This window comes from Sinocyclocheilus rhinocerous, unplaced genomic scaffold (assembly GCF_001515625.1).
Source record: "Sinocyclocheilus rhinocerous isolate Xijiao unplaced genomic scaffold, SAMN03320098_v1.1 scaffold2468, whole genome shotgun sequence".
In the NCBI taxonomy this organism is placed as follows: domain Eukaryota; kingdom Metazoa; phylum Chordata; class Actinopteri; order Cypriniformes; family Cyprinidae; genus Sinocyclocheilus; species Sinocyclocheilus rhinocerous.
In genome coordinates this window covers 101,802-112,145 of record NW_015655382.1, presented here as the reverse complement: position 1 = coordinate 112,145, position 10,344 = coordinate 101,802, and the positions used below count along the sequence as shown (strand labels likewise).

General features: G+C 36.0%; 1 protein-coding gene across 1 annotated transcript in view; it reads right to left on the bottom strand.

The window, feature by feature from the left end:
- The window catches only part of nr5a2 (nuclear receptor subfamily 5, group A, member 2), a 58,138-nt gene that overhangs the window by 37,499 nt on the left and 10,295 nt on the right, over positions 1 to 10,344 (bottom strand). The gene's annotated exons all lie outside the window — the stretch shown is intronic.

Sequence of the window (10,344 nt, the reverse complement as noted above, 5' to 3'; positions counted from 1 at the left end):
TCCAACTTTCAAAATAATAGACGGGTCCGGGTCGGTTCAGTGTAGCACATTTACGGGTCTCTTTGGGTTCGGGTACGAATTTTTGGACCCGTGTAGACCTCTAGTCCACGCTGATTGCTGTCCACGCTTTGGAAAGAAGGTGGAAATGGCGCGGCCTCGATTTCCACGCATTTTTAGACGCTGGGAGCAGGGAAATCTATATAGAGCGCCTTATTGTAATAATTAAAATATCGATATTTGGCGCCACATATCGATTCTCGTATCGCATGGAGAAAGACAACGATATATCACCATATCGATATATTGTCCCACCCCTAATATATATATATATATATTTACACACACTATTTATATTTTAAACGTGAGTGTATATTTTTGAGTGAATATATAATTAAGTAATATAAGATTAATATAACAGTATCATATATTAAAAGAAACAAAATTATAATTTATATCACAATATAAATTTAATAAATTATTACAACTATTTCACATATTTAAATATCATATAATTACATATATATTTTGTAAAATAAAAGTGTTTTTTTGTTTGTTTGTTTTTAAATGGTGATTTATAGCAATTCCATCTACTAAATCAAAGCACTTTTTAAAGCGACATCTCATGAATGCTGATATTGTGCCGTTTAAATGCAAGGCTGATATTAAGGCTCTTGTACGAGACGCTATTTTGGTATAAAGCAACTATTTACTGTTATGAGGGCAAATGTGCAACCGTTTTTACTTTTCGACTAGTACATAAGGGGTGAAAATGTTGATTGAGTTGATTTGTTAGCTTAAATCAGCCTCTTCGGAGCAGTTTGTCTGCCGTCGGCTCGGTCTGATTGGGGTGTTTTGGGGCTTCACTCTACATCCTGGTGTTAACAAGCATCCAGTGCGGCCAATATAAAAGGCTTTTACCTTAATCGCCACAAGATAATATCAAACATTTGTCTCTTTCCGGAGTGCAAAGTGCTTACAAATGCCAAAGATAAAGAAAAGTGAACATATTTCTGTCTTTTTTCCCCATTTCCGAGGAATGGAAGCAGCGGTACGAGTCCATCAGCTCCTGGGCAGGACCTAGAAGTTCATGACAGGCTTTTATCCCTCATCAAAGCAACAAGTGGATGAACAGACTCTTCTCCGTCCGCTCCAAACCCCTCCCTGGAGTCTCCCACAGGCCCTGAGGGGGTCCGCTCCAACCCCCTCCCTGGAGTCTCCCACAGGCCCTGAGGGGAGTTCGGACCCTAAATCTCTCCTTTTAACAAGTGTACGCACTTCCTTCCTTCGCCCGGTTAGGCCTTGAGGGTGCAGGACGCATTTTTCAGGGAGAAAGAAAGGGCGAAGCTGACCTCAGCTGCCATATAGGAAGCTCTGTATGCAATGCCCCGTGAAAGAGAGCTGTGGATGCCGTGTTTTAAGAGCTGCGATCTGATTGGCTGATTTATACGCAACTTTAGGGAGTCAGCATGAGCATATATCAGTCATGTTTACAAGGTACCAGACTGCTACAATGAGCACTTTTGAAGAAGAACTATAGGAAAGATTTGCGAAACGTCATAAAATCTCGGCACAGCATACATATTTTTGTTTTAAATGATTTTTAAGTCAGTAAACGAGATACACTACCCTTCATAAACAGATTTAATGATTTTGAAATAAGTGTTAAAATACACTAAAAACAGTAATATTGTGAAATATGATTGGCATTTAAAAGAACTGTTTTAATTAATTAATTCTTGAATTTTCAGCATCATTACTCCAGTCTTCAGTGTCACATGATCCTTCAGAAATCATTCTAATCTGCTGATCTGATGCTCAAGAAATTTCTTCATATTGTCATCATCATTTATAATTATTTATCAGTGTTGAAAACACTAGTGCTGCATTTAATACATTAAATGTAAAGTTCAAAAGAACAGGATTTATTTGAATTAGATTTTTTGTTACATTATTAATGTCACTTTTGATCAATTTAATTAATCCTTACTAAAAAAATATTTAGTACCACAAAACAACAACTTACTGACCTTAAACTTTTAAACAATAGTTTATCTTTGAACAGAACAGTATTTTTTGCTCTTTTTCTGAGATTTTTGAGAAATATCCAGAACTTTTGATATGCTATTTTCTTTACTTTTAAGTTTTTTGTTTAAAGTAATAAATAATAAATGCATCTTTTCATTCATAAATTATCCTTACTAATTAAAAATATGAATTTCTTTACAAAAACGCATATTTGAGTGAAACTCTCTCTCTCTCTCTTTTATAAGAAATTAATATGAAATAAAAATTAAATAAATAATAAATTAAATAAATTAACTACATCATAATACATAAACTAATAAATAGTAAATTAACTGTGTAAATAATAAATAAATAATAAAAATATTCAGCACATTTGGATGCTATTTTTGTTACTTATAGGTCAGTTTTTGCTTAGTAAAGGCAACTTTTCATTTATAATTTATCCTTACTGAATAAAAATATATATTTATTTAAAAAATAAATAAATAAATACAAATTTTTGCATATTTGAGTGAAACAGTATCTCTCTCTCTCTCTTTGAAAGAAATTAATATTTTTATTCAGTAAGGATAAATAATACAAATAAAATAAATAATAAATAAATTACATCATAATAAATAAATTCTAATAAATAATAAATTAATTAACTACATAAAAAAGAAACAATTATAAAAATAATCAGCCCTTTTGAATGCTATTTTTGCTACTTTTAGGTCTGTTTTTGCATCAAAGTAATGAATAGAAAATGTTTCAAATAAAATCTGAAGTCACATTCTCCTTTATATTCTTTAACTCTGAGGCAGAAATGGGCTTCATCAGTGACTGGCCACTTCAAACGTCAGACTGTCTCTTCCTGTCTACGCAGACGGTTCTTGTCCAGCATCTGCTGCTGAAGTAAATCGCATGAATGTGCAACTATTGATTGACGGACTCAAATAATGAGCTTGTAATTATAACCATTGTAATGATTAAACATGTATAAATTAATAAATGTTTACATTCATCTCTTCACGTCCACCTACCCGTGATCCACCTTGAACGTCGGCGTTATTATTAATTTTCCTGGCATCTTCAGGGGGCAAAAACCTGAACTTCAGCGCTGCAATATTTATGAAGTGCCAAAACACCGCATTCTTCCAGAATTCATGACAAGACATGGAGTTTTTGTCCAATTGTGCATTATTTATGAATGAAAAGAGGCCTTTGTGGACGTTCTCCTGCTGCCCATCTCTTCTGATCAAACAGACATTGTTACCACTGAAATAGCAGGAAAAAAGAGTGACGGGAGAATAGCCAGAGAGGAAATATGTACAGGAGCAAACTTTACGAAAACTCACACGCTATCTCCAATCCAGCCAGTGGATATCATCTATCAGTGGACAAATGCAGGGACCAGAATGCTGTGTCTCAAATGAAATAATATATCTTTGAAAGCCTACGCCTGCACTAGGCCCAAAGCCCATATATCAAGTCTGAGAGGCTGGTGGATCCGGTCCAGGGGCCATTAACCTCCCACCTGTTTCCCCCCCCTGTCCTTCACCACGCACCCCTGCCCTTGGTGCCGCTTCTGGGGCTCGTTCGGCCCCCCTTTCCCCTCGCCCCTCGTGACAATAACCCCCCACGCCACACGCCGATGTAAAGCGACGCCAGGCTCGGGCCGGAATAATTCAAATTCGGCGGACCAGGGACACGGTTACAAATCTCGGCTCACTCGGGAGCGAGGCTGTTTGTCAGGAGGTGCGCTGGCTTGACCTCAGGCCGTCTGCGAGTCACGGGGAGGGCAGGAGACGCTGCGGCCCGTCTGGGTTGTATATGTGGAGATGAAGCTGGGGTGGGGGGTGATATAAATCGTGCACAAGTTCACAGATCACAACCGCAACGCCTTATTAATTTCTGCAGATGCAGCGGCCACGGAAATTACAGTCTCTGACCTGAACCTGTGAAATTGGACTGGCGGATTAACAAAAACGGAAAAGGATGAGAAAAAGTGTTGCGGAGCATAAAAATATTAATGGAGGGTGAAAATATTAAATCTGAAATTAATACAGCAATGGTGTTTGGACACTTACACTACATGTTTTTGAAAGAAGGCTCCATTTATTTAATCAGAAATACTGTAAAAATGGTCATTTTGTGAAATATTATTAGGATTTAAAATAAGTGATTTCTATTTGAGTATATTTTTTAAATATAATTGATTCCTTTAATGCAAAGCTGAATTTTCAGCATCATTACTCCAGTCTTCAAGTGTCACATGATCCTTCAGAAATCATTCTAATATGCTGATCTGATTCGCAAAAGAAGCATTTCTTCTTATTATTATCAATGTTGACAACAGTTTTGCTGCTTATTTTTGTGGAAACTGATGATGATGATTTTTTTTAGGATTCTCTGATAAATAGAAAGTTCAAAACAACAGCATTTGTTTGAAGTAGATTTTTTTTTGTAATATTATAAATTAACTTTTGAATATTTTAATGCATCTTTGTGGAATAGAAGTAGTTTGAAAGTTTTTTCTTTCAAAAAAAAAAAAAAATCTTACTGACCCCAAACTTTTAAATGGTAGTGTAGGTCACACTTAAAAATGCAGAAATGTCATTGCATTATTTAACAAAAAAATCAAACCAAGATGCATTTATTTTAAAGAAAAAGAGTGCAAGCACTTTTCATGCAAAAATATTCACATAAAGAAACCTGCACGAAAACTGAAAAAAAAAAAAAAAAAAAAAAAAATTATTATTTGCTTGCAGATGCCACTTGTTTTGATATTTTTGGTTATATATATTTTTTTCATTTAATGCAATGAAATTCATAGTTTTTTTAAAAGTGTGATTTAATTGTCCAAACACTTTTCGAGGCTGAAACAAAATAATAATAATAATAATAATAATAATAATAATAGAGTCTCCTACTCCTACTGTTTTGGCAGAATATAGTATGTACTGAACACAGTATGGGAATTTTCTGAAAGCATGAAATACTTGGAAAAAGAATTATATTTAAATAGGTTTTACTATGAAGTTTAGAAGCTCAGAGTTGAAATATTTTTTTTAATTTATAAAATTATAAAAAATATATTATATTACACAATACACAATTTTGTAAATTTTTATATAATTATACATTCCATAATTAAACATACAAATAAAAAAAATTATGCATACAAAATTCCAAGTGGCGTCACACATAGCGTGAATGAATGGTGACCCTCTAGACACCGTAACACTGAAAGTGCCACAGGGAGTGACGGGCAGCCACAGACCGTCCCCTATCTCCTGTCCTCTCTCTCCTCACAGCTGCTTTTTCAATAAGCACGAGTCTCACAGCTGGGTGCAGGTTGGAGAACAAGGCCCTAATACAGTGCTGCTTTACTTAATGGCATGCCTGGTATTGTCATTCAATTCACTGTTGAGAGAGAGAGAAAAACAAGGGGGAGAGAGCGAAAAAAAAAAGTGGCTAACAGTCCCTGAGCAGCCGTGAAAGTATAAAAATAAATATTGGTGCCACATGTCAGGGTATTGTAAGTTTTGCACGGTTGACTCTTATCAGCTCGGAGGACTAAATTTAAGACAGTACATTTGTGGCACAATATCAGTGGTGATTACGTTTACCCAAGTACATTGTGTCGGGGACAGAAAAGCTGCAGGAATCCTCACTAGAACGATTAAGCCTGTGGTGAATCTGTGCGTTTTAATGCCATTGTGTGCTGAGGAAAAGCCAAGTGCACGCATCCTATCCATTCAACAATAGCCCGCCGTCCACAATGAAAAGGTGATCTCTCTATGGATGTGAATCACTCTCCATGTTATGGGCCGGGCAGCTAACGACAGAGCCAGGGGAGGACAAGCACGCACACGGGCCTCATACCAGATCATATTGTCAGTGCAAACACTGGGAAGCCTGCATCTGTTTCCCCCCAACCCGCTAAACATGACTCCCACCCTAAGCAGGACAAACCAGCCAGACGACGAGGATGCTGCTGGCACGCACCTTCAAACACACACACACACACACACACACACACACACACACACACACACACGCTGTGATGCATACGGCAAGCATTTTAGCATTTGTACAACAACCAATGAATAACTAGCTAGCTTCTGTACAGCATTGTTTTCATTAGCAAGCTATCAGGGAGGATAAAATTGCGATTTAGATTTAGTTTTACCGGCGATTTCATTCATTAACCCTATAAAGCCTACTGTATCATATTTAGTACACAAATTTCTAAGGATTCTAAATTATCAGCATAGTTAATTCATAGTTAATTTAGCTTCTGTTCAACATTGTTTTTATTAGTTAGCTAACTGGGAGGCTAGCTTTTGATGCAGTTTTACAAAGCCTTTTTGTTTATTAACCCTATAAAGTCTACTGTATCATATTTGATACACTAATTTATATGCTCTCTAAATTATCAACATAATTAAAGTAGCTTCTGTATGACATAGTTTTTATTAGCCAGCAATCTGGGGGACTAAAATAGCAATTTTGAATATTTTGCAAGCCATTTTGTTCATTAACCATATAAAGCCTACTGTATCATAAATTAGTACACACATTTCTAAGGTTTCTAAATTAGCAACATAGTTAATTCCAGAATTAATTGAGCTTCTATTCAATAATTTTTTATTAGTCAGCTAACTGGGAGGCTACAATAGCAATTTTGATGTAGTTTTACAAGGCTTTTTGTTTATTAACCCTATAAAGTCTACTGTATCATATTTGATATACTAATTTCTATGGTCTCTAAATTATCAACATAATTAGACTATAATTATATTAGCTTCTGTATGACATTGTTTTTATTAGCCAGCAATCTGGGGGACTACAATAGCAGTTTTGACAATTTTACAAGCCATTGTTTTCATTAACCCTGTGAAGCCTACTGTTTGTCAAATTTTTATATGCAAATTTCTAGGGTCTCTGAATGATCAAAACTGCTAAAAAAAATCCTATTGATTGCTCTTAGGTCGATAGTTTTTTTTCCTTCTTCAGGTCATGGTTCATGTGTATTTTTCTGTGAAATCTTTACTGATTATAGTACATCATCACTGCATTGCATTATATGTTTTATCCTTACATAAAAAACTACAGAGATTCGATAATGAAACAAAGCATTTAAAAATCATCTTACTAAGACATATTACTGGTAGATAATATATAATGATACTGATATTTATATGTAAGTAGTCTGCTATACTGTTATAAAAATCTACATTACAAGCCACCAAAATTTCATCTATTTTTGTACTGTACTGTATGAGCCATAAAAGCCTGATGTATTAAATATGATCAAAAAAACGCAAACTTTTTAGATGTTTTAAATATTTTGCCTGAAGGTCCAATAAACTGTTTTAATTTAAATGGTTAAAAGGGTTAAAAGTATCTTAAAACAGTTTTTTTGCTGCAAAATATGTCATGTCTGGGGTCGATTGGTAGCTAAGCTAATTTTTCACGTCTTCCTCTTTTCCCAAATTTTACAGCTTCACCGTCGCCCAAGAGTGAGAAATGGCCATCGGAATGTTCCTCTCGTTTTTTTACATGAATCTGAACACAATAGTGAGCTCTCTTCAGAGATCCCATCATGACCAAATATTTATGAGAGCTGTAACCGAAGTCTAACTTATGGAAACTAAATCTTTAAACATTTGGCAGACGTTTCACACCCGGCTCTATTACGAGAGAAATTCTTTTGTTCTTACGAGGCTAATAATAGCGCTGTAAATGTAGATATATTTATAGCCAACTCACCACCCTCCCAGACAAGCCTTATATTCACTTGTATTTCCTGTGTTTATTATATGCTCCCCACTGCTTTGTCATTAGCTCGCTCGCAAAACATTCGCAAATGACTTTTTTCGCATTAATCTAGTAGATAAAGCATTAATTGATGTCTAAGGTGGTTTTGGGTTACATACTATACATCTATGAGCTCTCTACAAGCAGGTGTGTATGCTAGCATATGCTAGCAGTGGTTGTTTACACAGGTGCCGCTATATAAACATACTAAACTGCTAGCGTAGCACTGCTAATGAAACTGTTGATTTCAATTATTAGCATGTTAGTCCATAGCACCTTTTGAGAAATTTACGACTCACTAAATTCTAAGAAATATGAATAAATGTGAGGAGAGGCCTTTCACGGCAACATCGGCAGCATTTACTGCATTTCTATGCCATTAAACCTGAATATATAGCTCTTGTCTTGAGCTCTCGATAGATGAAGCTTGTTAAAACCACAATGTTACGTGGGATAAACCTCCATCAGCATCACAAAGCTCCGTGGGTAACAATAGCAGAGTGTTTGCTAATTAGAGTCAGGAGTGGGTTCAGACTTTCTAGTGCTACCTTTTTTGTTTGTGGTTTTTCCGTTAGTGCTTCAATGTATGATTTAGCGAGGGCACATGAGAGCTGCGCTAATTTCAACTTCAACGCCACGCTACGACTGCTAATGTCAAATTCGACAGCTACACCCTTGTCTCTTTTAACAACTATTGTGTAAAACAATTAGCCGGGGCGAGAAAGTAGTCATAACATCAAGGGGAAACTACTCCACCACGGCGAAAGGTGAAGTGCAAACACGATTAAAGGTAAATGATACAGACAGCAATTAGCCATACACAAATGCTAATCCACACAAAAGTGGGAATACAATGCTTGAGCTAAAGAGCGCGAGAACAGATAATAAAGCTCTATAAGTAAGAGCACAGGGAAAAGCGTAACATTCAGCTTTATAACAAAGACATGAAAACTGAATAATAATTAATTTCTGACCAGCAAAATATGTAGAAAAAACATTTGCATATCCAGATATCAAAATATAGATATAAATACTATGAGATATATATCCAGATATATACTGTAGGTCAATCCTCAGTATAAATGAATTCTAGTACAACTCATGAGCTATTGAACGTGATGAGAGGAAAACAATAAGGTGCCTGTAGCTCTAACAGCACAAAATGAATGATTTGAATTGGGTGCTGTCAGATTTCCCAGTGGCATATCAAAACATGTCACGGGCGGGTAAAATACAGCATGCTCAAAACCAAAATCTTTCACATAGGCAGACATGCACGAGTTACTAAAACCCTCACAGTCTTCTCAATCCCATCAATATTTCTGTCAGACAGATGTGTATTGTGGAAAAAAAAAGTTAAAACAAGCGAAAATAAAAAATGAATGACACCTGACTGGTCTCTTCGGCTGGTGTAGTAAACCGTCAATTATAGATCACTGTGTGTCAATACATCATTTGAAATACTCACACAAATACATAATGTATTTTTCAGGCCGTCCCGAAAAAAAGTCCTCACATATAATCTTGAGACTCTGTCATTATTTATGGAAAACTGTGAACTAATTAACTGTCAAGTCAAATGGCAACATTTGTCTCATTCATATTAATAGTTTGACTAGTGTACTGTAGTGTTGAGTATGCTGGGAAACATTATAGGTGAGATTCATCAAAACATCACGTTATTCTGTTATTCTAAGTGTACTTGATGAGTAAAAGCCCGTTCACACCAATTTAAACTATAGTTTTAATAATTGTTCTAATTCTATGAGAATAGCGAAGTCCACACTACAACTATAATTATGACAAAACAGAAGAACTACATTGTTGGAATCACTTTTTTCCATTGGCATCCAATCAGGATCCACCCGTTGTTAAAGCATAGGAATGTACTCACCCTCAGGCCATCCAAGATCTTAGATATGCTTGTTTCTTCATCGGATCAGATTTGGAGAAATTTAGCATTACTTCAAGGTTTACTCCACCCCCAAAATGAATATTTTGTCATTAATCACTTACCCCCATGTCGTTCCAAACCTGTAAAAGCTTTGTTCGTCTTCGGAACACAATTTAACATATTTTGGATGAAAACCGGGAGGCTTGTGACTGTCCCATTGACTGCCAAGAAAAATAACACTGTCAAGGCCCAGAAAAGTATGAAAGACATCGTCAGAATAGTACATCTGACATCAGTGGTTCAATATGAATTTCATGAAGCGACGAGAATACTTTTTGTACGCAAACAAAACAAAAATAACGACTTTATTCAACAATTCGTCTCCTCCGCGTCACCGTAGTGCCATTTTGGAGAGTATCCACTGAACGCAAACTGCGTATGCTGTTCTGTGTCAGCCGCACCACACGGATACGCCGTTTTTGTTCAAATCAAAGCGTAAATAAACGTAGAAAACGTATACGTGTGGTGCGGCTGACACATACAAGTAGAACAGTATACGCAGTTTGCTTTCAGTGGTGACACGGAGGAGACGAATTGTTGAATAAAGTCGTTATTTTTGT